The 24,930-nt window shown below is 41.2% G+C and overlaps 1 protein-coding gene and 1 pseudogene across 29 annotated transcripts in view; both read right to left on the reverse strand.

Annotated features, from left to right (window-relative positions):
- The window catches only part of LOC142841479 (F-box-like/WD repeat-containing protein TBL1X), a 171,692-nt gene that overhangs the window by 89,057 nt on the left and 57,705 nt on the right, over positions 1-24,930 (reverse strand). For 20 of the 29 annotated variants that reach the window (XM_075958384.1, XM_075958376.1, XM_075958373.1 and 17 more), the window contains exon 2: positions 3,698-3,755. The gene's annotated coding sequence lies outside the window, so the exon portion shown is untranslated. Of the gene's footprint in view, positions 1-3,419; positions 3,463-3,697; positions 3,756-24,930 lie in introns of all 29 variants that reach the window. The other 9 variants (XM_075958380.1, XM_075958392.1, XM_075958378.1 and 6 more) reach the window with 1 other exon arrangement.
- LOC142841920 (U1 spliceosomal RNA) lies at positions 9,054-9,155 on the reverse strand (annotated as a pseudogene).

Here is a 24,930-nt window from a genome sequence, read left to right on the forward strand (position 1 = left end):
GCTATGTATTCATTTATATGTGAATGTTAGCTCTTAAGTCTTCAATAAGTAAGCTACAATCCATAGGCCCACAACGGTTAGTTTTAAGAATAAAGGACTAGAAGGGAGGGATTAATTTCCCTAGGAAAGGGAAATAGGATAGTTATGAATAAATGGGGGCAGAGTGTAGAAGGGGAATGTCAAATGGGGAAGAGAGAGGAGGGGACAAAGGAGGGAATATGGGGAGGGATAGCTTAAACTAATGGCCATTTGGGGGTTCATATGGAAACCTAATACAGTAAAAGCTTCTTAAAATATGTATGTATGTGAAAGTAATCTAAATGGAATCACAAAATAACGAGAGAGACAAAATCCCAACTAGACATTTCTCATGCCAAATGAAACCTCTATGCCAGTAATGGATAATGTCTAACATAGTTGTTAGCCAATGAGGCTCCATGGACACCCCACACAATGCAGGCAATTGCCAAGGCTGTTGGTTGCTTTCCACAGACTGATGCAAAAGCCCTGTTGTTGAAGACAGCACCTACATAACTCACTGGACATGGAGAAGTCCAGCTGGTGTACACCTAGGGCCTTCACCTCTACTGACTAATGTCCATGTTACTGGAAGTTACTCTGCACACAACCAGAGGAGAAAGGTAAACACCAACCCAGGTACAAACCCTTTGATCTACAGTAGTGACTTGCCTGCAAGATACTCTGGTGTACTGGTAATGAAAAGCTGTGGGAGTAACCAACCAATAACTAATCGAATTTAAGGTCCACACCATGAGATGGAACCTACATCCAATGCTGCTTGGGTGGCCAAGAACCTGAGACCAGGAACCTGGTGAAAAACCAAATGTTACTGTTCTGCTAAAGAAACATAACAGTGAAATGACTCCTAATGTATTCTGCTGAACACATACATCAGTGCCTTGCTCAGTCATCAACAGGCAATCTTCCTCCTGCAGCAGATGGGAACAAATACAGAGACCCATAGCCAGACATTATGCAGAGAGAGAGAGACCTTAGAATACTCAGCACTAAATGAGATGTCGCCATCAAATTCTTCCCCTCAGGGATCAGGGAATAGGTCGGAAAAGGAAGCAAAAAGACTGTAAGAACTAGTGGGGAGGAAGACACCAAAAACAGTTTCTTCCAAACACTTAACAGGATCTACAGATATACAAACTCACAGAGTTTGAGCAGGTACTGAGCATACAGGGGTCTGCATCAGATGGCATCCTTAGAACTGAGAGAAGTGGATGGAAATCCCCAATCCCTAACCTAGAAGCTTTCTCCAATTGATAACTACTTGCAAAGGAAAATTAATTTTATTCAACTGCATCTCACTGAGTATATAAACCACACTGAAAGGCAAGTCCCATGCCTAGCAGTAGTTGGCCAATACAAAACAAATTCAATGGTATTTTTGGAGGTTCCCTGCTTGTATCATAATGCCTTGACTGGGCATTATCTTTTTCCTTCCTTACAAGTCTTTGAGTATATATTATGGTTTCCTGTGTTGTATTTTTATGGGATTTCAAACCAACACGTGTGTGTGAGAGCACGTGTGCACACGTGTTTAGGTGATTCTTGTACTTTTGTTTTGGCTCATTTTCTTTTCTCAGTCTGTTTCATACTACTCCAGTTTATTATTATTTTAGCTTATTTTATTATTATTTTTAAATGCCCACATGTATTCTAATAAGGAAAAAGGGTATGTATTTGGAGGGGAGGCTTTTAGTTCAACCTGAATGACCTAATATAGTATGGTGATTATTTTCCCAATGTACAGTTACACTGAGAGCATGCACATTAGGGGATCTAAGGACATGTCGCTTCTTCCTGAAGTACTGTATATTGTAAGAATCTGCTCCCTCTGTGTGTGTGCATTCACGTGTGCACGCGCATATTTCTCTGTCTCTCTCTTTCATAAATGCACACTCAAAAGTACATATACTGACAGATTGTCTTGTAGGACAATAGGACAATGTGACTACTACTAGAAAAGGTGAAGGACAGGAAATCACAGTAATATGTTTGTAACTCGCTGGTGAGTTTTCCCAGGTTTCAAAGTAAAAGGTTTTGAGCAGCATGGTGGTACATACCTGCACTCCAGAGGGTAAAGCATGAGTGTGAGTTAGAGGTCGGGCTGAGCAACACAGAGAGACCTTATGTCTTATTAGTAAGAAAAATAAAAAGGCTTGGAGAACACAGTTCATTGGTAGACTGCTGGCCAAGCATGTGCAATGTCCTGAGTGTGGTATCCATCACCACAGGAAGAGAAGAGAAAGTTTCCAAAATGACTGTATGGTGCATGAATGAGCAGATGACGGAATAGCATTTGAGTCTACTAAGAAATGAAACATCGATACCAAACCACACTTTAGTCCCTGAAAACAGTCTTCGAGTGGAAACCAGCACACACAAAAGGCTAAGCAAATGCACACACAGAAAGTAGGTGTATGGTACTTATGAGCTGGGGAGAGACTGGTAACAGAGTTTCTTTAGGGATTGGTAAACTATTGTAAACATGATGGTGGGGATATGATTTCTTGAATATAGTAAAAATCACTAAACTGTATGCATCAAATGGGTAAACTATCTGTATGCATCAAATGGGTAAACTATCTCATCTCAGAAAAGCTGCTACCAAGAACCAACAAACGTTAGGTGGGAAGTGCTTAGCAAAAGGCACACACCCAGACATACCCTGCACTCACACCCTGTGGCTCCTACTCCGAATAAACTCAAATCTACAACACATAACTCTGTGTTCTCTACAAGACAGAAGTAACAGGTCAAGGACTGCCAGCAATGAGACTCTTTATTAAAAGTGCCTATAACAGATGCTTTCAATCGAAACCTAGTGACAAAGGAAGGACAATGAGCATATCAGCTTCCAAAGGTCCCATTCTACCAGAGGCTGCCTCCTTCTGGTTTTGATAAACAACCCATACCAGCACTGCTGAAAACTGCTTCCCCAGCAGCCATTTACTAACCATGCTACCTCAGAATCTGGCCAAAAGATGTTTATGGAAAAATCTGGCTGACATACACAGACTTTCAAGGCTTAGTTCACTTCCACACTAATTTCATGAGGAGCATCTGAAAGCCTGGGATATAGAAATCAGAGCCAAGTGCTTTCAATTTGTTTTTAAAAGTCAGGGTAAAATAAGAACTTCATGTGTACATGGCAAAAGAGATCAGCAGCTATGCTCCACTGAAAAGTACACACACTGTGGTCACTCTCCATGTTTGTTTTCTAAAATTGATACAGGACTGAGGGTGTAGCTTAGTGGCAAAGCACCTGCAGCATACACAAGACAGTCAATCCCAGTACTGTAAATTTTTTTTTTAAAAAGGTATAAATCTCTAACTTCCTAAAGCTAAACTAAAGGTTTTATGTGTTTAGGAGTGCAGCTTGGTACCTTGCTAGCATGTACAAGGTCCAGGGTTCCAGGTCCAGCACATCTAAGAAAAAAAATGTGAAAGCCGTTTATTATGAATTACTGCTATTGCTCATCCTTTCCTTCTCAACCATTTGCTAGTAAAACCAGCCAATTGCAACAAATGCTGGTAAATCACCATTTCCAATGCAGAAACCCAACATTGTCACATTTATTTTTTTTTTTAAGCTCAGGAAACACAGGAAGACTGACATGTTAAGTCACTACATAGTGAGAAACCATTTTACGATTTCACTTACTCAGAAGTAAACGCAGGCAAATCCTTTTCTTTCAGACTTCTCGTCTATCTTCAATTACCTGTTAATAAATAATAGCCAAAGTAAGGTAAAAATGTCAGCCAATACATGCTGAAGTATATATGTCAACATCTTATTACTGGACAGAGGTGATTTAGTTAAATCTAGTCAGTCTGCATGTAGACGCTTTAGTCAACAAAGGACCACATATAAGACAGTGACCCCATACACTTTTATCATCTGTGGCATCACAACTAGGTTGCTTCCAGTGCATGTACTCTATGGATGCCCACCCAGCAAAAATCTAAGGACGCATTCCTTTGCACATACCCCCTGAAGAACTCGTCAACTATACAATAGGAGCATTCTGTAGCTTTACTGTCAACTATACAATAGGAGCATTCTGTAGCTTTACTAAGAACCACATAAAGTGGCAGGAAGCCGTCACTAATGAACTTAATGACTATACAGCTGCATAAAGTACACAGATAGACAGTTCACACAAACTTGCTCAGAGTTTATCCTGATCTCAGAATGCTCAGGAGCAGCCTATAAATGACATTTCTCAGTTACAGAAATCCCCCCAGGAACCTTCTCAATGCTAACACAACCTCCTCTGTCATCCAAAAGAACACCAAGTGAAAACTGAAGATCTTTCAAGTAAAGGTAAGACTAAAATAATTTTAAATGGGCAGAATGCATAACTTTAATCCCAAGAATCAGAAACCAGAAACAGAAGGATCTTACGTTCAAGACTAGTCTGGGCTACATAGTAGCCTACATAGTCACTCTGACTGTGCCGATTGAAACAGCTGTTTCCCAGATACACAAAGCATCCCAAAGGACATAAACACCCTGTTTAGAATTTTCTGGTCTAAGAGCATAAGGTAGGGAAAGCATAAGGTGGAAGAGATGGCTTTCACTGGGCACAGGCAAGAGAGGAGGATTGTCAGAACATGTGATGTCCATACTTTCCAGTGACAAATAGTTCTGTGGACAAATTCAAACATACACATGTGCACAAGCATATAAAGAACCATGGTCAACTGATTTCCAGAGAGCTCATATCTATACCAGCACAGGTTAACACCTCAAGACACACTCCAGAGCAAGCTAAGCTTGTAATCCCTACATTAGCTTCCAATGTGGGTAGGGCTAAGAAGTCATGACTATGAGTAAGTGTGTCCACCATGCATGATCCCTACTGCTGAACCATGTCCACTGAACTGTGAGCTTCCTGTGGTATCTCAGAGAACAACAGCAATTCTCACTTATCCTCTGTGTCTTTTGCATGTAGAACAGTCTTGTTTTCATGTCTACATATTCTCAGCCCAGGGAAAACCTAAAGGGCCTTCCTGGCCATTGGGGCAAGGACAAAGAGAAAGGGAAACTGAGGATTCTAACTCTTTGGTGTGTTGCCTTCCTCTAACCCCAGGCAGGGAAACAGAGCCATTTAGATATAGACAACCGCTGCATGCCCAGCCAGTGTAGGCTGAAAGAATTCATGGCCAGCAGCTTTGAAACATCTGCAGCTGGCAAAGTCAGCTCCAAGATACCTGTTCACATATTTAAATACTTGGTCTCCCGCTGGTAGCACTGCTTGGAAAAGCTATGAGACTTTTAAGAACTGAGTCATGGCTGAAGTAAGCCACTGAGGGCAGACCTCAAGCTATAACTGGCACTGACACAGCAGCCATACTGTAGTGGACTGCACTCTTATTTATTTTTATTATATATGTATGGTGTCTCTCTGCATGTGTGTGTGCGTCACGCGCATGCATGAGTATAGTCTCCACAGTGGTGACTACAATTGAATATGAAAATGTTCTTAGTGTGGAATGGTAGAAAAGTAGGGTCGCTGTTACAAATCCTATAATCACATACAGCAGTTCTCCCTTATCTGAGATGTTAGTTTCAGCTATATGTGGTCTAAAAATATTAAGTGCAAAATTCTGCAACTAAACAATTCCTTTGTTTTAAATGGCACACAACTATGATTTGTATGGATTCTTGTTCTGTCCCCCTGTCTCATCCAAAGTAAGATTCATCCCTTAGTTTGGCACACATCTACACTATACATACCATCCCCCACATTGGTCAATTAGAGGACATCCATTATTATACAGCTTGTCACACATAGCACTACAATACTCAGGTAATCAGATATTTCTTATTTTACTTAATAATAACGTTCATGCTAAACTTATCCACCTCATTTCACTTCATTACAAAGGCATCACAAGAACAGTGGGTACCACATAATGATATCGTTAAGGGAAATTCACATTCATGTAGCTCTTATCATAGTATACTGTTACAACTGTTGTATTACTGTTATATATTGTATTATGTATCTTACTGTGGTAACATACACTCCATTTTCTTACACATATATAGTTGGCATAAGAAAAATAAAATGTAATACAAGCTTTATTAGGAATCTACTAGAGACCTTAAGCTAAGTGCCCCACATACGGGAGAGGGGGCAACTATTTTAATTCTATTGGAGTGCATTCCACTGTGGACAGTGTGAGGAGCTAAAAGGACACAAACATGCAGTTATTATCTGAGGAAGGTAGGGAGAAAAATGAACACAGGCAATGATTTCCTATGATCAGCAAACTGGCAGATTGGCTTCATCCACAGCTTTGCAATCTGTGCTCACCAGTTTTATGAATGCCATATGTCTAGACACACCCACCCTTCATTCCTTGTTCAGGGTAACTAAGCAGGTCTCCTAACAGGTTTCCCATTGCCTAGTCTCACGCCCTTGGAGAGAACTTACTTACCCTGTTCAGACCTGCAGCACAGTCATCACCCCTGTCCTTCACACCCATTACCAAACCCTCTGCTTCTTATGCAGAGTCCAGGGCTGTCTTGCCAGATTTATTCTTTGCAGAATACACCCTTTTGGTTCCTTGACTCAAAACTGACAAGAACCCACAAGGAGCACTATGGTCTCTGAGTCTTTGTCTCTGGGTATGAAGTAGACAGTTTTTATGACTCTATTCTCTCTAGGAATTAAGAGCACAGATCCCAGGTCAAAGAAGCTAACACAAAACCAGCTGGCTTAACATCCCAGGGTCCAGCATGCTCAGGGCCTTCTATTCCTTGCCTATATCGAGTAAATGACTTCCTGAAGGATGACACAATGTTAGAGGATAGCTTCTACCACAATTCACTAAAGAGCCTAGAGAATCCTTTGTGGCATGCAGAGAATGTTATATACCTAAAATTGGTTTTGGGATTGAACTCCATTGTGTGTATGAAGAATTTTCAGCCTTGTCAATCAGCACTAGGTTACTCAAACAAAAACCTGGTGTGTGTGTGGGGGGGGGGGGTCTCCTCATGAGGGGCACCTATATTACCCAGGTGCTGGGAGAGATAACGATATATCGAAAATGCATAGTGTTACTCCTCCTAGCTCATCAATATCATCATCTGGCCAAACTGGTAGCACACGCCTGTCACCTCACCACTCAACAGATAGCAGGAGGATCTCTAGTTTGAGGGCAACCTGGAATGCGGAGCAAGACTGTGTGACAAAACAAACAAACAAACAAACAAATAAATAAATAAGCAAGCAACTGAAAGACATCATTACTAGCTATCATTTTAAAGGGTTTTTTTTTTAAGTATCAAGGATACTGAAGAATCGATAAAGTATATTACTCTAAACTTTCCCTTCTTACGTCAAGAAAAAGTTATTTCTGTACCAATTCCTTGTATTTATCTCAAAGGAAACACTGAAGAACTTTGTAGCTCTTTCTTTGCTTTTGGGGTGTGGGGCGTGGGGTGTAGGGTGTATGTATGTGTGTCAGAGTCTGTATCAGGTGTCTTCATCTACTGTTCTCCATGTTTGTTTGGAGAGTTTCTAAGTGAACTTGCAGCTCACCAATTGGGCAAGATTGCCTGACCAGCAAGTCCCCAGTGTCTATGTGTCTCTGACCCCCAGCTATGAAGTTACAGATGCATGTTATGTTAACACAGCCACCTTTTACATGGGTGCTGGTGATCTGAACTACAGAACTTGACCCACCAAGCCATCCAGTTCCTGTGAACTATTTTAGTTCTAATACCTCACTTTCATTTTCTGCTTTTCTGTAAAGTTCATGAAGCCTATTTAATGTACAAATTTCAATGGTGTTTAGAAAAATATCACCCTCTAACAGGTAAGGAGACAGAAAATAACTAAGGTGTATGTAATCTAATGCCTCCAAAAAATTTAATTTTTTTTGTGTATACACACTACAGAGGTCAGAAAAGAACATCAGATCCCCTCAAGTTATAACTGTGAGCCACCTGACATGGTGCCTGGAATTAAACTTAGGTCCTCTGCAAGAGCAGCAGTGTGCTCTTAACCTCTGCGCCATCTCTCCAGCCCCGAAGACTCTTTTAATTGCATTGAAATTCAATGATTTAGGTGCTTTGTTAATCACTAAGAATCTTTCATGTAAAAACTACTTTTGAAGAACTTTATCCTTCATGTGCAGACCTGAATGACCTCCAAGGCTTTGCCTAGGGTCTGGCAGAAACTGTGTGATCCAGTATCCATCACACTAAATTTAGCAATACACTGTGTCCCTGAGGCACTTCCACAGGAAGCAAGATTAAAATAGGATGCATGCAGCTAACACACCAGAATTCAAACGCTACTGCCAGCTAAAAACCTCCAAGAAACCACAACCGTCTCAGCCAGTGAAATCCTTATCTTTCTGCACCCAGGAAAAGAGGGGGAAAATGATCATGGCTCTCACAATCGCATATAAAATAGCGAAAATGAAATAACAAGATGGACCACAGCAAACAGAAGGGAACCACAGCAGGGAAATGAAGCTGAAGCCAACAAGAAGGCAACTGTATAAAGGCTGCCAGTGAACACAACTTTGTACCAGGAGGATGGGAACCACAGATCTTACTCTTGGTTTCTCAGGAGTCTACTAAGGGAAGACAATGAGGTGATTATTCAACAGTAAAGACAGACTATCAGAAACTCCACTTCTAGACTTTTTATGCATGTATAAAATTTCATCCACAAGTCCCAGAAAGAAAACATTCTGAAGTAGGAACAAGCTAGGCTTAGTAAACAAAAGGGGCAGTTCTTTCAATAACCCTCAATCCTGGCTAACTGGGCAAGACCAAAAAACAATTAAGCAAACAAAATCTGAGTGGCTACAGTGCAGATCTCTGCAGCCTGGTTTACTGCAGAAGCACTCACAGGCCCATATGAGCTAGCTGCCTGCCTGTCCCTGGGGTTTTCACAAATACACTGTTGTATCTTGCAATCACATTTTGGTGTCAGTTCTGTATTTTTTTTTTAATTTTTTTAAGGGGAGAGTGAGAATGCAGTCCTCTACTATGAGTTTCCCACCTTTGGGGAAATCACAGGAGCCAACACATCCATGGTGCAATGGAGAAGCCTCACACTGGGAAAACCACATTCATGATCATGGTATCTCCCTTCCCTGGAAGGAAAATATCAATAATATTATTTTTAACATTTGCTTGGTAATCCATAATATAGCCAGATCAAGGTCTTTTGCCATTGCCTTCAACTTGCTAAAAGTAATAATAAATGAAAGCAAGAAAAATTTTTAAAAAATTGTTTATCTATTTTTACAATTTTTATTATAGTATTAGAGATTAAACTTGGGGCTCCACATGTTCTAGGAAACTGCTCTACCACTTAACTGTACCCCCAGCTGAAGAACCTTTCTTTGTTGTTCTTTTGAAACTGATTCTCACTATGTGGCTCAGAATATCCTTGAACTCTCTAAGCAGCCAGGGAGAATCTGGAATTCCTTATCACCTGCCGTCAACTAAGCTCCAGCATTATTATAGGCATGTGCTACCATATCTTTATGGAGTGCTGGGGAACAAACCCAGAGTTGGCTGCATGCTAGGCATATTAACTGAGCCAAACATCCACTGCTGATTTGTTTCCTTTCTTTTCCTTTGAGATAGGTTCTCCTTCTGTAGTTCTGACTGACCTAGAGCTTGCTATGTGAACCAGCACTGGCCTACCACTTCCAGCATTCTTGCTGTTTCTACCTCCGAATGCTGAAGTTTCAGGCATGAGACACCACACCTGGCATCCAAGAATAAAATTATCAGCATCAAAAAATGTCTGGATTCTGGTGTGGGAAGTTCTTCTGTATATGTTGTTTTTATTGGTTAATGAATAAAGAAGCTGTTTCAGTCAATGGCTTAGCAGAATAGAGTGAGGCAGGGAAAACTAAACTAATGCTGGGAGAAAGAAGGCTGAGTCAGGAGACTTCATGTAGCTGCAGCTGGGAACAGACAATCTGGAATCCTGCCAGTAAAGCCACAGCCATGTGGCAATACACAGATTAATGGAGATGGGTTAATTCTAGATATGAGCTAGCTAGCAATACGCTTAAGTGAACAACCAAGCAGTGATTTAATTAATACAGTTTCTGTGTGGTTATTTCGGGGCTGAGCAGCAGGTAACAAACAAGTGGCTTCTTACAACAGAATCCCATATACAGTAAAACCCAAAGCTTGGGTTAGAAAAGCATATCTAATAACAAGATTACACTACACAATGACATTATATTCCAGGATGATGTTTAAATAATCTATATTCCCATTTATTACACAAATATTTGGGGATTTTTTGAAAAAAAAAAGTCATACTTATGAGACAATGGATTTAAGATTGTCCACAATAGCTGGTGGGTGCATAAAAATTCCAGATTTCTTGGGAAATAATTTCAAAACATCTAGCATTAAAACATTTACATAAATTTGGGTTGGGAATTTTGGAAGGAAAAACCATAATGAGCAAATTATGACTAACATTTCAGTCTAGCAACATATCATTACAAGATACAAATTAGAGGCATCAAACTTCAATTGCAGTATCTCTGGTTACCCTGAATAGACTCTTCCCTGTGCCTGCTCCTCCCTCATCTATGTGAAGACAGTGACTAAATGAATCTTCTCTGAGATAAGAACCTAGTGACTGAAGTGACTTTGACCAAGCGGATACAGCAAAGGTGATGTCATTTCTTTCTTGATAGCAAATGTCCTCTCTACTGTTCTGACTAGAATAAAACAAGTGTCTATCTTTTGTCTTTCTCTGTCTCTGTAGTTATTTTGTTCGTATGTTTTATTTTGCATTCATGAGCCTGCATGTATGTATATGTACACCAAATGCATGCCTGGTACCCACAGTGGTCAGAGCAGGGTGTCAGATGTCATGGAACTGCAGTTATGGATGGTGTTGTACTAGGTCTTCTGGAAGAGCAGGAAGTGTTCCTAGCCACTGAGCTATATCTCTCTAGACCCATTAGGGTCTGTTTTGTCTCCTCTACAACTTCAAGTCCTGTACATAAATAATAGTCATTTGGTGTGTATGCATTCATCTCAAATTTCAGAAAGCAGGTTTAGTTTAAAAACACATGTCCTCAGTATTCTGCAAGTTGGAAGAGTAGTGACTCTGAACACCATCTTTCCTTTACATTCTTGGGAGTTTAGCCTTTGAGGCAAAAATTTAAGTCAGCTTACTAGAAAAACAGTATTTTGTCATACTGTAGACTGAAGAAATATTACAGATGGAAGGAACTAGGAAGATATCACAAAGTCTTGCCATTTCAGAAGCTGGCACTAATGACAGAAGGATCATTATTAATAGTGATTCTATTTCAGAATTGTCTATATTTGGATGATGTATCACATGGTCACCATATGTTTTACTTGATCAATAACCAAGATGGTGGTTATAGCTGGACCAACTAGGAAAAGTCAAAGCCTGAGCATATGTCTCTACACAGACACTAGGACTTCTTAAATGTGACAACATAAATGAGAAAAAGGGGCCCCAGATTAGAACCATGTGAATCACCAAAGGAGCCTTCTACATCTGCTGTGTTAAAACAATAACCTCAATAAACTCTACAGATGCAACATTGAGCCTCGACCTGCCCACTTCCCAGAACCATCTGGCACTGCTGCTTCAGAACTGCCTCAGAACCGCTTCCATTACTGCCTTATGTAATAGCCACTACATTCAAAGACGGAGTCCTGAGCCTTGCACATGGATTCCCCATTCCAAGCAGACCAGGGCTGCACTGGGGTTTGACCTAGTCAACATGTATGAAACAGGTCAGTATGGGAACATTTGAATAAGGATGGCCCCCAAAGGTTCATATATTTGAATGCTTAGTCATCAGGAAATGGTACTGCTTGAGAAGGATTAGGAGGTGTGGTCTTTTTGGAGTATATGTGGCCTTGTTTGAGAAGTGTCACTGAGAGGTGGGTTTGAAGGTTTCAAAAGCCCAAGTCAGGCCCAGTGGCTTCTCTTCCTGCTGCCTGCCTGAAGATCCGGATGTAGACGGCTCAGCTCCTTCTCCAGCACCGTGTCTGCCTGCATGCGACCAGCTTCCTGCCATGATGACAATGGATTAAACTTCTGAAACTGTAAGCAAGCCCCAATTAAATGAGAGGTCATGGTGTCCCTTCACAGCAATAAAATAGAATAGTTGCTAAGGCATAGTATTATATCTCTACTTGGGTCCCTGTCTGGTACCCAGAAATCATTATGTCAACTTACTCTCTAGCCTTAAGTTGTCTTCAGCATTCTGACTTACCAACTGGTATCCTTTTCCTCCAGGCTCCAAACACTGCCAATGTCATCTTGGACTCTCAACCTTTCTCGCTCCCCATCATCCTCTGCATCAAATCTTAAGTCCTATCGCTGTAGCCATAGTGCACCCTTAACATTTTATACCAGGCTGACTTTGAATTCAGAGATCAACCAACCTCTGCCTCCTGAGTGCTGAGATTAAAAGTGTGTGCCACCACCAGGCTATAGCTGTTTTTTTTAAGATTTATTATTTATTTTATGTATATGAGTGTTCTGTCTGCATATACTACTTGTACTATCATTTCCATTGGTGGTATGCTGTGGTCTCTTCATAATGACAAGAATTGGTGTCAACCTGATCAATCCTTCTGTAAAAATATACAATTCTTACTACAGCATAGTCTGACCATAGCTCATCATTAAAAAAATGCCATCAGTTACATCACTATCTGAGAAAAACAAACTAGGTTCCTTCCATCAACTGCCTGGACATGTGCTTCCTATGCCACAAGGAGAGGTGGAGATGAGGACCAGTAACATTCACAAGAATTATATACAATACTTCATATTCCATTTGTAGTAAGTAAAATAATGTCCTCCTCACCATCAGTGTTTCCTACACTTCAATCCCCTCACGCTGGAACTGTCTAGTTACTGACAAGGGGAAGTGAAAGTTGCAAAGAGAAATCAGGTTGCTAAAGATCTGACAGCATTTACAGCATTTACACCCTGGGTTATATGAGGGGGTATTTGCTAAGTAGCAACACAAGAGCTTCTCTCCCACTACTAGTCTTCTAAAGCAGGTCACAGCACACAAACCAATTTTATTCTTAACGGTGTTCTCAAAAGAATCCTTTAAACAAGGAAGGGGTAGAAGACCTAATGCCTATAGATCCTTCATGAGAAAAATGCAAGTCAGCTCTACTGGCTTTGAGAGGAAGGGGCTGTGGGCTAAGGGATGTGGTAGCTGTGGGCTAAAGAAATATGGACAGGGGGTCCCTTGAACCACCAGAAAATAACAATGAGCTGTCTTCAGATTTGTGACCTCCAAACTGTAAGACAGTAAACATGTGCTACTTTACTCACCTGAGTTTATGGAAGGAAGATTGTTACAGCAGTTAGTGGAACACCTCTTCCCTCTCACTGCTGAGCACCCACTGCAGAACATTCACACCATTTTACAGTACTTAGCATTTTGCGTTAGAAGCCTCTGTATTGCACAATGAATATGAAGTTCCAGTTCTACACCTCAGGCAGTTCTTTGTTGCCCTTCAAACAAGCAATCCTAAAACTCATCCCTGTGGCTTAAGTGAAAGAAGGACACCTGTGACTCAGGCCACATTAAGTGAGAACCTCCTGTTGTAGTCCTATACCCTGTTGCCCATACTCACTTCACTCTTAGATCTTGTCCTTACTTTCCTGAAAATTATGTTCACACTCCCTCAGGGGCAGGCACGGTATCTTATTTTCAGTTTCATACCATGCCATCTTGTTCCCTGCATTAAAGTTTCCATTCTGAAAAACTCTGGGTCATTCATTTGGCCTCATTCTTGGCATGCACCTTTGAAATCAAGGAACTTTTGCACTCTGTGCTTTAAAAGTGTAGAATAAAGGGTTGGGGCTGGGAAGAAAGCTCAGTTGGCAAAATGCTTGTCACGCAAGCACAAGACCTGAGTTCAGATCCCAACACCCATGTAGAAAGCCAGGCACAGTGGAGAGAGTTAGATACTGTAGCTTAGTGATCAGCCATTCTAGCATACTCAGCAAGTTCCAGAGGCCTTGAGGGTCCCTGGTCTGGAAAATGTAGAGGGCAATAGAGGAAGACATCTGACATTGACCTCTGGCCTCCACACCACACACATAAAAAGAGAAAAAAAAATTCTTTGAAAAAGTTGAACATGGGGTTGGAGAGATTGCTAAATTGTTAAAGAGCACTGGCTGCACTTCCAAATTCAGGTTCAATTCCGAGCACTTACATGGTGGCTTACAACCTTCTGTAGCTCCAGTTTCAGCAGATCTGGTGTTGTCTTCTGGCCTCCCTCAGCACTAAGCATGTGCATGATACACAGACATATGTGTAGGCAAAATACACATACACATAAAATATTTTTAAATTTTTTAAAGTTGAAGATTTATATTTGTTTTCTTGTTTATATTTGTTTCTATGCTCAAATGCCTTAGTTCAGAGAAGAGTTTATTTGGGCTCAAAGTCTGAAAAAATAGTCCACCATGGCAGGGAAAGTGCAGGTAGGTGACAGCAGCTGGTCACATTGCTTACTTAATCAAGAAACCAAAGCAGATAAAAAGTAGGGCATCGGGACTTGACCCCAGTTCATTCTGTGAGGCGACATCCACTAAAGGTTTCACAACCTTCCCAAACAGCATCAGTATTCAGAGTTCATAAGTCTATGGGAGATAGTTCTCATTGAAACCATAGCATAATCTGACTAAACAGTTCTGCTCCTAAGAATGTAATCAAGACAATGAAGACATATCATAACAGCTATATTCACAACAGAAAAGGGCAGAGAGTTTATGACCATCAACTGAAGAAAGGATGAACAAAAAGCATGTTCTTATCAATGAATAAACAAAATATGGTAAAATGGAGTGTCATTAAACAGTACAGTGAGCCATCTACCATCCATCCGTGTCACAATATGAATGAACCCTAATATATTATAGCAGCTGGGCCCACTGGTGCAGGTCTGTCATCCCAGATACTCCAGAGACTGAGACAGATGTGTCAGCTACAGTGATTTTCTGGCCAGCTTGGGCAACTCAGCAAGACCCTGTTTCAAAGTAAGACATAAAGAATGATGGGGGTATAATTCAATAATAGAGTGCTTATCTAGCATGAGCAAGGCTCTGGGTTCAATTCCCAGTACTAAATGGAGGCAGGGAGGGAGGGAGGTATGGAAGGAGGGGAGAATGACAAGAATGAATACAGTGGGATGAGAAACAATTCTACAAAATGAAGGAGGCCAAACACATACACAAATAAATTCTACAACCCACTCATTTAAAACATGAGACTAGTTCTCTCCCTCCCCGCCTCTCTGCCCCCCCCCCTCCTGATTGGATGTAAGCTCTCAGCTACTGCTCCAGCTTCATGCCTGCTCTCAACCTTATCTGGAGATAAAGACCCTACTCTAGATCATGTAAAATGTTTCTATATAATGGTGATCATGTTGACGGTATTTTCTTGAGCTGATTTAGTAAATCTTCATACAGTAATAGTGTTCTTTGTTTAACGGGAAATAAAGATCCATTTTTCCTCTGAATTATAATTTGTGGACAATGTAGGCAGAAATAAGAAGTGAGCAAAAATCAAATTAAAGTAGATCTTGCAGGTGAGAATTTTGTAGAATTAGGGGAGAAATGGCAGTACCCTCAAGACACACCATATGAAGGAGGAAGAGATGAACTAGAGATGAAAAATACCAGAAATGTATCCGTTTAATCCTCCTAAGTTCTGGTTATCACTAAGATATGGCATCCTAATATCAATTCTATCATGATGGGAAGGAAATGCTTTTCTGTATATCCTGAAATGTTTGAGCAGACAGCCCAACTTTAGGCACATGTCTATGCTGGAGCACCAGGTTCTGGTTTAAAATACAACCTTCCCTGAAATAATAAAAATTTAAAAAGAAAAAATAAAGCACGTGCACTATATACATAGTGGCCTTATCTTATCAATAATAGTGGCCTTATCTTCAAAATCTTCAAAATCATGGGATACAGAAACAGCAACTAAAGTTGTCCTGAGTGGAGTCAAAGAGATGCCATGTAGCTGCCAAAGGAGAAAGACGTCAGAACCTTACCAGTAAGCCACAGTCTCGTGGCGACACATAAATTAATAGAAATGGGTAAATTTAAGATATATGCCTGAGCCATTGGCCAAACAGTATTATAATTAATATAGTTTTGTCTCCACTTACACCCCCACTCTACAAATAAAGCTAATTAAACACCTGTGCAAAAATTTTTTGAAGTTAGATTATACAAATCCGAAGACAGAAATAAATTAGTAGCTGCCAAGGAGGAGTGGGTCACAATGTGTTGCTAATGATTTCACCAAGATAAAAAGTCTACCCAATAACACCTACCTACACACATACACACAAAATGGTCACTGGATCATAGAGCTATGAAAAGGCAGATTTTGCTGAGGGCTGGACAGATGGCTTGGCCATTAAAAAGAGCACTGGCTGCTCTTGCCAGAGTCCTGAGTTCAATTCCCAGCAACCACATGGTAGTTTACAACAATCTATAAGAGGATCCAATGCCCCCTTCTGTCATGCAGGCATAAAAGCAAATAGATTATTCATATGCATAAATAATATTTTAAGAAAGGTGAATTTTGTAGTGTATTGCTATTAGAGCTCAATAAAGCTCATTTTTAGTGAGGCACAGGGTGCAAGCCTATAACCTCCACTGCGGAGGCTAAAGCAGGATTGCCATGACTTCTAAGCCAGGTTGGGATACATAATGAGACCCTGTCTGAAACACAAACAAACAAGGGGCTGGTGAGATGGCTCAACACTTGCCATGAGTTCAATCCCTGGAGTCCATATGGTAGGAGAGAGGCAACCTACACAGGTTGTTCTCTGATTATTACATTCACACCAAGGAGCTCACACACACACGCACATACACATATAAACTACAATAATAATAATTTAATTTTTAAAGCAATAACAAAACATGGTTTTCCTTTTGTTAAAGTTCTCCGGGCTCTTTGAAGCCAGAAGTATGAATGTACAAATGTTAAACGCCATATACATGGTTCATTGTTACTTGACAGTCAAAACCTCATACTACCAATTTCTCAAACATGAAAATCCTTTATATGGTCTGGGATGTAAGGTGATTTAACATACATACATTCCCTCTCCTGTCAAATGCATAAAAGCATAATTCAATTTAATAAGAAACACAGAGAATGGCTTTCTAATTCAAATTACATCCAAACAGTAAATGTGGTCATATAGCACAGGTTTTCAGCTGGACTTTGATGAAAAACTGAAATGCATGCAATGTGTTTTGTTAATCACAACAGAACCCAGCTGATGAAACCACACACAATGTCTGCTTACTAGATGGTAAGAACTACCCCTCATTTCTTTTTTTTATGTTTTTCCCGTTTATTTATTTATTAAAGATTTCTGTCTCTTCCCCGCCACAGCCTCCCATTTCCCTCCCCCTCCCCCAATCAAGTTCCCCTCCTACCTCTCATTTCTGAAGTAGATTTTCAGTTCCATCTATGTTAAGAATGCCAATTTTCAGGGCTTGAATTCTGAATCTCCTGAATCCCTCTCTACTCAAAGCACCTTTGCCATTACTGTGCATACAAATGGACCATCTATACATCTTAGGATTCTACCTGCAATTAGGAGTGGGAAAGGGACACCTCTTTGGGGTCATGATTCTACCTACCATGTCATTCCATTTGAAATTACAGCTGCAGAAATAGCAACAGTAGACAAGAATACTGCTCTGTGTGTGTGTGTCTGTGTGTGTGTGTCTGTGTGTGTGTACACATGGATGTGGAAGCCAGATGTTGACCTTATTTTTTGAGACTGTGTCTCTCGACAAACCAGGAGCTCAGTAGTTGAGCAGAGTGGATGTTCAATGAGCCCCAGATCCTCAAAGCTTCAGTGTTGTCGTTTTGTAGTATTACAGGTGTGCACCACCACATCTTTATGTGGACACTTTTTTACACAGTGCTATAGATTCCATTTCAGGTCCTCATGCTTGCACAGCAAGCATTTTACACACTGAGCCAGGGGCCATGCTTCCTTTCATACTTTCTGAACAGTTGTCTTTGCTTTCAGCAAATCTACACATCTACACTTGCTTTTGGATAACCAATCTATGTTCTCCACTTCAGAATTCATGGGAAATGCATGAAAATGAATAGTTACATCTGAAGCAAGAAAAGAACAACAAAAAAGACAGACATAGATAGATGCAAGTCCAAGCAATTCCCATCTAACTCTGAACTCAAAAGCTAATAAAAAGCTCTCTAGATTTTCATCCTGTCTCCCTCACTCTTCACACACATTATGATCTCCCCAAACCACATAGAATAGATAGAATGGCATTCCTGAACTGCACAGGCACACAGCATCAGACACCTGCAGGCTACACAGCTTCCATCCTAATAGCACAAAACACCTGCTTGACCTCAGGCCCTATCTCCTAATCTTCAAAACACCCTAGTACGGTTTCCTCCTTTATACCTGCTCCACACAGGTCCTGACTGAGCTCAGATCAGTGTCTTTGGAACATGCATCACCTGTCCCCTGCACTGGAGTAGGTATCACCAGAATCCTCAGCCACCTCTCTAGCCTGACTGCTGGTTCTTCAGAGTAAGAAAGGTACACTCTGCATCTCAGAGTTGGCTGAGTACCTGCTGTTTGTTACAGGTACGCAAAAGAGGTTTGTACTATGAATATATTCCCCATCTCTGAAACTTCATTTCTGAAGAAAAACATGGGAAAAACTTTCTTGTAAACACTTAAGAGTGATAACATGTGTATAATGGTTCTGGGCCAACAAAATTCTACCTTCATGCTTACAGGGGACACTGTGTCTACAGGGGAGTCCCTCTACCTCTATTTCCATATGAGGAATTAGCCAGGAAAATCTTGTGATGTAGGCTAAGGAATAAGATCAGAGAACATCTTACTTGAAGTTCATTCTGGTGGGTACACTGTATGAGGTAAGTCATTCTGGGACAGGCAGAGAAGACTAGTATGGAGTACTATATAGACTTGTAACAGCATTCTGGGCTTCCATCCAGCAGAGACCAGAAGTACCCCTCCCCCAACATTTGTGACACCTGAAAAAAAGTATTGACAAAGGCCCTTGAAGGATACAACTACCCTAGGTCTGGGCTCACTGTATAAACTGCTTGCCACACAAGCCATGAGAACCTGAGTTCAGAGCCCTATAGAAAATGGGTGTAGTGAATGGTATGTCCTAGTTATTCTGGTGCTGAGGAGGCAGAGATAAGTGATCCCTGATCAGGCAGGCTAGACAAATTGGGGTGCTCCAGGTTCAGTAAGAGACCTTGCCTTAAAAAAAAAAAAAAGTAGAGAGCAACTGATACCGGCCTATCAACCTCTAGCTTCACTGGGCACACACTCAGGCTTCATTGATTACACACACACACACACACACACACACACACACACACACACACACACACAGAGAGAGAGAGAGAGAGAGAGAGAGAGAGAGAGAGAGAGAGAGAGAGAGAGAGAGAGAGAGAGAGAGAGAACAGCATCCTATCCTTTCAAAACTTTGCACTGAAAAAGCAACCCAAGTTTGTAATTTTGTTTTTTGAGACTGAGTCTTACTATGTAGCCCTAACTGACCTAAAACTTGTTGTGCAGCCCAGTCTAGCCTCAAACTGAAGCAATCCTTTTGCCTTGGCTCCTGAGTGCTGGGATTACAGAAGTGAGCCACCACACCCAGACAGCCTGGACTTATTTGAAGGATACTCCATCCTCAACACTAGCTCAGTCTATCTTCCCGCATTCTTTTAAATCTCACCGAAATTCCCTTCTTGGGGGGGGGACTAAAACAAAATTAAATATGTGGCTGGGGAAATACCTTTAGTGGGCAAAGTTCCCACTCACTATGGAAGCCCACTCACTATAGAGGCTTGAATGTGAAGACCTCAGTTCAGATCCCCCAAATCCACAGAAAACACCAGCTTCAATAAAGGCAGAAATAAGTAGACTCCTGAAGTTCACCAGCCAGCCAGCCTAGCTCAGTCAGTTAAAATTAAAGGTACAGCGCTGAAGTAACTGCTTGGCAATTAATATAGCTTATGCTGCTCCCCTGGAGAGTCTTAGTTGGATTCCTAGCACCCACATTTGGCAGCTCACAACCATCTCTAACTCTAACTCTTGGTGAACCAACACCCTCTTTTGGCCTCCATAGACATATACAAATATAGCATACACCCACAGGCATGTAATATATCTTTCTTAAATAAAAATAAAATACAATAAAGGTAGAGATCAGTAGAGAAAAGACACCCAACATATGGCCTCTGGATCCACATGCAAACACACACACACACACGTGCGTACACACACATACACAACACAACATGTATATAGACCAAAATAGTAAAAGCAATTGCATTGCATCTGTGTGAGTGACCTATATTCCATGAAAATGACCTAAATGTAAAATCTGCACAACTCATTTTTCCATTTAAAAAAATGTTCCCATGTTATGAAGAGGATTCAGAGGACTCTGACAGAAACAGAGATTGCTCACTCTCATTAGCTTTGCTCAGAGGCTGCAGCCAGGGGGAACTCGGGAGACCATCCTGCACGTCAAAGTGCATCATCTTTCCCATGGTTGGCCGAGATTTCTGCAGGTTACATAAATATTACTTTTGAATGGCTGTTTATTTTCTTTCCACTTGTGGACTGAGAATTAAATGGATGGCTGGAAACAGTCTACATCAAAGCTCTTTTATCCTTTTAACCATGCTTTCAATGGGGACTTTCATCCAACTCCTAGCCCCATGCCCTACCCCCACATACAGAGCAGAGCCAGACTGCAGAATCCCAGGCTATTTCTGGGATCCCAGGCCTGTAGCTCCTTTTAACAAAACCAAGCTCAGAAGTAAAGGGGCTCTTAGAAATCAAGCCAATTCTCCAGGGTGGGCTTGGAGTGAGTGAACTGTCATACAAGTGTGCCTTTGGCCCTGAATCCTCAAAACAGTTTGATCTGTGACCACCATCCCCGGCACCCTCACCCGTCTTCCCTCGGGGTCTGTAGACTATCATGAAAGCAGTCCCTCACATCATGAAATAAGGTTCATGTTTTGTGTGCATGCAAGCACATGTGCGCGCCCATAGCTAGCATCAGATGCTTTCCTCAGTTGCACCATAGGTTTTGAAGGAGTCTCCAACTGAACCTGGAGCTCATCAAATAGGGCTAAACTGGCCAGCTAGTAATTTCCAGGGATCACTCTCTGCCCCCACCTCTAGCTCTGGCATTATAACACATGTTACCATACCCAAGTTTTCACATATGTGCGGAGGATTTTGAACACAGTTTTTCATAGTTATATGAACAAACATTTTACCAACTGAGCTATCTAACAACACAATTCACCTCTTTTAATTCCACCCCCCACCGTCAGCTACTTAAAAGTGCCAAACTGTTCAAAGCTTGAATGCCTCTAAAAATAAACAGTTTGCAGAATTGGGCCCAGCTGGTGTAGACTAAAGACTGGCGCTGAAGACTGGCACAGACCAATACCCTAACTCTGGGACCTAAATACACAGGATGGGGGCTGTGCAACAATGGATAAAGAAACCACTACAGAAAGATGTTAAAAGAAAAACTCTCCAGAACTGCACTTGGCAATGAACATCAGCAGGAAGCCACACAGGTAAACAATATCCACCTCCAGGGCCTCCTCTCTGAAAGAGCCAAGAAATAACACCAACAGCAATGAGCAAACTAACAGCTCTTAACGTCTAACTGCCATAGCAAAAAGACCTGATTCTAGGCCAGAACCTGGGAATTTGCTCTAGGAATTGGAACAGCTTTGCATCCCAGCAAGGAAGGATATGCCTAAAAGGTCAGAGAGAAATAAGACCAAAAGACCCAGGACTCATCTTGAAAAGACTTCCACTAGGAAATCTAATGCAGCTTGTACATCTAAAACAAGTATGGTGATGGATTATAACACTGCTTTGTTTGTTTGGTTGGTTGGTTTGGTTTTTTGGAGCAGGGTTTCTCTGGAATTCTTTGTAGACCAGGCTGGCCTCAAACTCATAGGCAACCCCAGCCCCAGCCTCTGCCGGGATTAAAAGCACGTGGCATCACAACCAGCTTATAACACACCTTTAAACCAGCTTATAACACATTTTTAAAGAATAAATGACTGAATTGGTCACTTCTATTGCTGTTAATAACAAAATACCTGACCAAAGCAATTTAAAGATAGAAGAGATTATTTTGGCTCACAGTTTGAGCAGTCTGTCATGATGAAGAAAGCATGGAAGCATAACCTTTCAAGATAGCTAGATACACTGTGAAGAGCAGAGAAGTGAATGCTGATGCTCAGCTCATTCTCCTCTTCATTCAGTCCAGAAGCCCAGCCCAGCCCATAGGGTGGTGTTGTCCACAGTTACGGTACTAACCTACTTAACATAATCTAGAAATCCCTCTCTCACATATATCAGAGGTTTGGAGAGGATTGATCCTGTCAAGTTAACAATCAAAATCACACAGGGCTTCTTTTACAAAGAAGCAGAGCTGAAGGTCTAAAGATTGTTAACCAGGGTGCTGGAGAGATGGTTCTGTAGTTAAGTTATTTGCTGCTCTTGCAGAGGACCAAAGATTCAAATCCCAGAACCTACATGGTGACTTACAACTGTCTTTAACTACACACTTCCAGGAGATCCAATATCCTCTTCTGGACTCCATGGGCATGCATGTGGTACACATACATGCAGGCAAAACATTCATACACATACAATAAAAACAGATATAAAAGAAAAGACTGCCTTCTAATATATGCAAAATAAATAGAATTAGAAACACATCAATTTTTTTTTGTTTTTAACTAACAGCACATTGGTTGAGGAGCTGCCCAAAAAGAATGCTTTTCACTTTGTAAGTCTGCCAGTCTCTTTCCCAACGTTCTCCTCTGCCTCTATTTATCATAAGGTCAGCCACTGTCAACATACAAGTGAATAGGACTTACGGGATCCTGTTAACAGAAAGCCACAGTTCCCCAAATGTGTCCTTCTTGATGTGTGTAATAATACATCAATGGTCCTCTGCAAGAGCAGTAAATGCTCATAACTACTGAATGAGAAAGATGTGACAACAAAGCAGTAATGACACCTCAGACTGGGCACCACTTTCCTAAGGGAGCCACTTGGTGGGTAGACCTTCATTCACTACTCTAGATGGGTATATTCAGCTGTGTAGCTCTTAATCTCACTCTAATCCTAAGAAAACAGAGAGATCATCAAAACTCCCGTGCCTTGGGAGGAGGTAGGGGAGATTCTCCAACACAGAGATGACTAAAGAGACATAAAACAAAACACAGGGAAGAGGTACTCAGATAACAATGATCAAATGACTGAAGAAAAGTATGATTGGTCGGTGTGGCAGTAAGCTGCCTATGTTCACTAGAATGAATTGTGTGGCCGCAATTTCTTCAGAATAGCCTGCAAAATGGCTTAGCAGGTAAAGGCACTTGCCACCAAGCCTGACACCTAAGTTTGATCCCAAGGATCTACATGGTGAAAGAAGAAAATTGATTCCTGAAAACTGTCCTGACCTCTACAAGTATACGCACACAAATAATAATAATAATAATAATACATTTTCTCCTTAAAAAATCAAGAAGGTGGTGAAAAGATGGCTCAACAGGTAAGAGCTCTTAGTGCTCTTCTAGAGGACCAGACTTCAATTCCCAGGGCCCAAGTCAGATGGCTCATCATCACCTCTAACTCTGGGGATCTTACAGCCTCTTTTAGCCTCTGAAGGCACATGCTCAGACTCACACACAAGACACATGTACATACACATAAATAAAAACAAATAAAAGGATTAGGGGGATGAAGTGGAAAGATTGCTTGCTGTGTAAACACAAGTTCGAATATCTAGCTCCCATGCAAAAAGCCTGGCATGGCTCTATGCACTATAATCCCAGAGCTGTGAAGTGAGGTACACAGGAAGACTGCAGAAGCTTTCAGTGAAAGAATCTGTCTTAAGGGAAGCAAGCTATCCCACATCTTCCTCTGGCCTGTATGTGCACACTCATATAAACATGTGTACATTCACTGGCCCCACTCACATAATCCAAAGTAGGTGAGGAAATAGGCATTCATTTTACTTCCTGCAATAAATACTTACATAGTTGTTTATGTTGCACATAAGCAACATGCCACTTTGCAAGAACTATGTTTCCTTCTTCTATAAATGGGTGCTCTAGTATGCCCCACATACAGTATGCAAGCTAATAGAAAAAAAAATAAGGAAGATGAATGTGAGGATGAAAACTGAGCCACATCTCTTAGAACCGTAAAAATAAAAATACCCAGAATCCCTGCTGCCTTCAAAAGTGACACCCATAGGAAGTTGAAACACAATTCATACTTGGGTAGGCATGGCACCTGGACTCCTCCTTTCCCTAACCTCATGAGTAGACACTTAAACACACACCAAGACAACTAAAAAACTCAAGGTCATGAATGTATTGAAGGCAACCAGGACACATGGTCAACCAAAATACAAAACAAAGGTTTTTGTCCCACACATCATCATTCAGCAAGTTCTTAACTACGAAACAAACAGTGGGATGTCTCTAAAATGCAGTCACACCTGCTCTGTTTATGTCACAGCAACAGTCTAGGGAATTATGAAAACTGCAAAGCACCTACAGAAGTTGGATAGGGTGACAAAGAACAGGGAAGTGTGAAGACTGAGATATGACTGAGCAGAGAGGCTTGAGGACATGAGCCAAGAAGTCCCACTGTTCTTGTCCTATCCAGGTCATCCTCCCTACCCAGCATAAACCAAAGCAAAGGTCTGGGGGATGTGGGCTAGGGGCTCCCACTTGCTT

Source organism: Microtus pennsylvanicus, chromosome X (genome assembly GCF_037038515.1).
Source record: "Microtus pennsylvanicus isolate mMicPen1 chromosome X, mMicPen1.hap1, whole genome shotgun sequence".
Classification (NCBI taxonomy): Eukaryota; Metazoa; Chordata; class Mammalia; order Rodentia; family Cricetidae; genus Microtus; species Microtus pennsylvanicus.